A 5,704-nucleotide genomic window follows, 5' to 3' on the forward strand; every position below is an offset into this window, starting at 1 on the left:
AAGCTGTTATCTATATAATAACAGATCTCTACTATACTAAAGTTGAGAATTAACTGAATTATTTAGAAAATAACTATAAGAGATCTTACTGATCTGTTCTCAAGATCTATCTAGAGAATAAGCTAAGAAACTTTATAAGTCAGACAGAGAATATCTGAGCTATAATTATTAATATTAGAAAAAGAGATGAGAAATCTGATAAAGACTACTCACAGCACTTTATAAAATTATAATGTGAATTGAGATCTGTGAAAACAGAGCTCTGAAACAAGATCTGAATAATAATATTTATAAAGAGACTTAATAAAGACAGGCAGAATAAGCTTATTGAGTAAGACTTTAAGCTCTTAACTCTGAAGAAACTAATAACTCTTATTCATTACTTATAGATCACTGTGAGAATTATAAATCTGTAGAGAGTGAATCACTGATCAGCTCTATAAGAATTAGAATAACAGAAAACAGATTTATTAAAGAAAAATAACAAGATATAGAGAGATTTATATCTGACTACTAAGTAAAGAGAGAGAGCTTTATAAGCTCTTATAAATAAAGTATATAACAGAGAGACTAGAAAAAAAAGTCTCTACTTTATCTATTTTAAATCAGAATATCTTCACATCAACTATTTAGATAGATTAAAATAGAAATTTAAGAAGTCATAGATAAAGTTAGTAACAGTATTCTTAAATATCTTGAAGCTGATATCTGAATCTGTTACTCTCTCAATGCAAATATATGCTTATAGAGAGAGACTGTATCACAGTACTGCTGTCTTATAAGTATAAAAAGTATTGATAAACTCAGGATTTCAGATCACTGTAGTGTTTCTTAAGCTCATGAAGTGAATAAGCTGACTGATAAAAACTGAGAATGTGTTCTTATAATAAGCAGAGTGTGAGAACTCAGATCTGAGTACTGAGAGACTTATAAGAGTTATTTTTGAATTGCAAGATCTCTTCAAAACTTGAAGAAGATTTATGAAAACTGTGATTATTACAGATATCATAGATAACATGTACTTAAGACTTGTATAACTTCAAAGACATAATCTATACATAGCTGTCTGTGAGACAGGTTAACACTTCTGATCAGTGTTAACAGACTCACTTATAAAGATAGAATCAGTTATTATTATTATTATTCTTTAATTATAGATGTATATAGTTAGAGACTATAACATCTATCTGAGAACTTTTAGTTCTCAGATAGTTTCTAATATCTATAAAGTTAAGTATTATACATTTACCAATTTCAGATATGTAAAATCAGAAAATTCCAGCTCAGAATATAAAAACTCTTTACAAATTATAGTATTTTAACACCTTCTGATACTGTGAAATTATTTGAAAATATCATGACAAAGGAAAAGAGAACAAAGTTTTAAGGATAGACACATTAAGTAAGTAGATAGAAAAGAATAGAAAAGAAAAAGTAAAGTAAAGAAAGACTATAATAAAACAACATTATTAAAAGATAGTATATAGCTGTTTTAACAGACTATATCTGATCAATTTTCATCTCTTCATATTCAGATATTTCTGAATTCAGTTATTTTCTTATAGAGGCTTGAGTTTCTGATAGAAAGTCTATTAAGTATTTAATTACTGTCTCAGTTGAGAATAAGAATCTTATATTTAATTTAAATCATACTTCTCTTTCAATCTGGCTCTGAGACTATTGTATAATACACAGTATATTATAATATACTCAGGATTTTCATTTGCATTGCAGAAAGAGTATTCTATTGAATCAAATCTATCATCAAGTCTTTATATATAAGATTTGAAATAATCATATTCTAGTTTCAGCTGAATTATAAATGAGAATATTTTCTTTTTGCATTTAATTGAACAAGATTTTCACTTGAGTTTTATTTCAAATCTTGAATAATGTATACTCTTCTTTTATTTCTGTCAGTTTTTATTTGACTTATCTAAATAAGATTCTTTTATCTTTCTCTTTATAAAACATCAGAACACTATTTTTTGAATAGATCTACTTAATTCTGAACTCTTTTTTACAGCTGAATCAGCTAATTCATTATCATGAATATTTATATAAGCAGGAACTCAGTGCAGATAAATTATTAGTTTTACTATTATTCTCTTTTGAATTTCAAAACAGAATTTAAAATCAGTTTAAGCTTTATTTGATTATTATGAATCTGACTATTTCTAAGCCTTTTTACAGTAGCTTGACTATCAGAGAATATTCATATCTCTTTCAAACTATTTTCTCTTTTATGAGATTTTATTTCAATGAGTTTGAAAGCTTTCACTATTATAAATAGTTCAGTATTAAAGATTTCAGATTCACAGTTTAAATTTCAGAAATCTGAGATAAAATTGATACTATCTTCAGTATAAGCAATGCCTGCATCTAATCTGTTCAAATTCTCATTTTTTAAGTCATCTGAGTAAATCAGAATAGAGTCTTTTATATTAATTGTAGAAATTCACTTTCAATACTGTTTATATTCTCTCTCTTTAGATAGTTCACTTATTTACAAGTCTATGAGAGATTCAAGCTTTTCTCTTCAGAGATATATCTTCTCATGATCAACTTTTTCAACATTTAATAAAGATAATTGATTTTTAATCAGTGAATATAGTCTGTATAGTTGGGAGAGCATTTTCTTTGAAGAATTATTTTCATTTTAATTAGAAAATCTATAGTAATTCAGTTTATTTTCTGAGTTAATTAATAAAAATGAAGAAGAGACTCTTTCTTTGATTATATAATTGAAGCTCATCTTTATAACTCTCAGAGCATTGTTTATACAGGTCTTTTCAAATCTAATAGTAGATGAGAGAATTGAAGCTTCAATTTTCATTATTATTATTATTATTCTTCAATTATAGATGTATACAGTCAGAGACTATAATATCTACCTGAGAACTTTTAGTTGTCAGGGTTTTTCCTATATCTATAAAGTTAACTATTATTAGACTGGCCGCCAGGATCATGAATTTCATGTTTGATCTCATTTGATCTGGTCTCATACATTTCTTGGCGTGAATTCCACTGAGACTAGCCATCAAAAAAACATGCTAAGTGACTATATATCAGATCTTAAAATGAAATCCTGACTTGAAAAAAATGAGAAAGTGATTTCATTTGATTTCATTTAGTCTCATTCTTGGCATAAAGTTACTATTTTTAGACATTTTAAGGTTTTCTTTAGACTATTTTTAATTTTTTAAAAAGTAACACTTTTTCATAACACTTAAATGAGATTTAAAGTCATTTAAAGCAATAAAAATAATTTAAATTGAGAAGTGAAAATCATGGTCTCATTTGAAAAATGTGATCAGAGTAGACAGTAAGTTTCACTGAAACAGTGTGAGACTACTATCTAATGTTAAAACTGTGTAATGAGATCAGTCGAGTTGGTAATGAGGCTATCAAAAAATCTGGTTCTGGTCCCAGACACGGTCACACGGTCAGTCTAACTATTATACATGCATCAATTTCAGATATGCAAAATTAGAAAATTTCAGCTAAGAATACAAAAACTGTTTATAAATTGCAGTCTTTTAACATCTTCTGATACTTTGAAATCATTTGACAATATCATGACAAAAGAAAAGAGAACACAGTCTTAAAGATAGACATATTAAATAGAGAGATAGAAAAGAATAGAAAGAAAAAAGTAAAGTAAAGAGAGACTGTAATAAAACAAATTATTAAAAGATAGTATATAGCTGTTTTAACAGACTATATCTGATCAATTTCCTTCTCTTCATATTCAGATATTTCTGAATTTAGTCATTTTCTTGTAGCTGCTTGAGTTTCTGATAGAAAGTCTATTAAGTATTTAATTCCTGTCTCAGTTGAGAATAAGAATCTCATATTTAATTGATTTAGATTATACTTCTCTTTAATCTGACTTTGAGACTATTGTATAATGCACAGTATATTACAATATACTCAGAATTCTTATTTACATTGCAGAATGAGTATTCTTGTCACGCTGCTGACCGCGCTAAGGCCCCGTTGCGGTTTCACACGGCTCATCACTTTTATGTGAATGATTTCATTCTGTCTGAACTGGTTTTCAACCATTCTATGACATCATTCAGATATATCATAGAAGGATTCAATTAATAAATATGAGAACTCTGCTTCTATATGAGATCAGCAGATTACTCTTTCTTAGTAGTAAGACACTGCTGAGATATCACTCTGACTATTCTCACTTATGAAATAAGAGAAGAGTATTCACTCATTATCTACATAGAATAGCTAGATACTGACTTCTTATCAAAGAAGTCAGTGATTCATCTTTTCTTCTACTGAAATATATACAAGAGTTACTGCATTTCTTATACAATCTTCTTAGTATACTAAGTATCATATCTGTGATATTCTTACAATAACTCTGTAGCTCACAAGCTCACTATTCAAGTAAGATAGTCAAGCTCACTTATACAGCTTCTCAAACAATCACTTCTATATAATACTACTAACTAGTCACTGCTTTAATTCTGTTATGTTACAATTCAAATCACTTGATCTGATTATAAGTTTGAATCAGTTGAGCTTTAACAGATCAATATAATCTCATGCTCTTATACTGAGACTGATTTGATATCACTCTCTGAAGAAAACTCTACATCATTCTCTAGAGTGTGTACATCTTTACTCTGACAGAAATCCGAGATTTCTCAACCTGCTGTATATTTTAATATAAGCTCTTTAATCACTCTATCACTATCACAGTCTCTACACATCTACATCTATCATAAAGATAGAAAGATTAAGATCAGAGATTCTTTAAGATATAAGAGAAATATATTATCTGAATTTCACAGCTTTATCTGTATTCTTAAATGAAAATTCTGTCTTAATCTGAGCCAGTATAATGCTCATGAGATATAAGTAATATACACTGTCAATCTCCTTGAAGACATCTCTGTGACTACTTGAGTTATCAAGAAGAGAGAGCTTGAGTGTACTAATACTACTATAACTTAGAAAGAATTCAAAGACTTTCTACACAACTAAATTGAAGATTACTGTAACTGCAGCTTCACAGCAGTACAGCAGTTCAACTTATTATATTAATGAGATAATAAGAATTCTTCTGATTTCAATATAAGATTTGAAGAATATTGAGGGGAATTGACTGATAATTTGAATCAATTAAAGACACAGCTTTATCTTATAAAGCTGACTCACAAGATACAGATAATAATATTATAGTATCAGAGTTTATCAATCAATTACACTGAGCTTGTCAATCTGACTTCTCAGATCTATTTAAATAATCAATTATCTGAGAAAAAGGCTAATAAAATCTCTTCTAAGTAATTAATAATAGAATCTAAACAGTACTGTGACAGCTTCAGTGTGAAGAAAGTAAAGAAGAATTTCAAGTATTCTGATTCTTCACTCACTGTAAAGAAATATTAAAAAAGATTTTATAAAGATCTCTATTTTAACTGTAAAGCTGATAATTACTATGTAAGTAATTATAAGAAGCTGAAGAAGAAAAGAAACTGAGAAGATATCTTCTCAAAGTTAACTTCTCTTCTGACAAATGTATCTATGAAAGATAAAGAAGAGAAAGAAATAAAGAATTAATAATTCTTATATCTCTGAGTTCATATTACAATTACAATATATACTCTGAATGAGAAGATATCAGTGAGATGTCTACTTAACTTCAGAGTAAATATTAACTTCATATTCTATTTCT

This window comes from Blastomyces gilchristii, assembly GCF_000003855.2.
Source record: "Blastomyces gilchristii SLH14081 genomic scaffold supercont1.2, whole genome shotgun sequence".
Lineage (NCBI taxonomy): Eukaryota > Fungi > Ascomycota > Eurotiomycetes > Onygenales > Ajellomycetaceae > Blastomyces > Blastomyces gilchristii.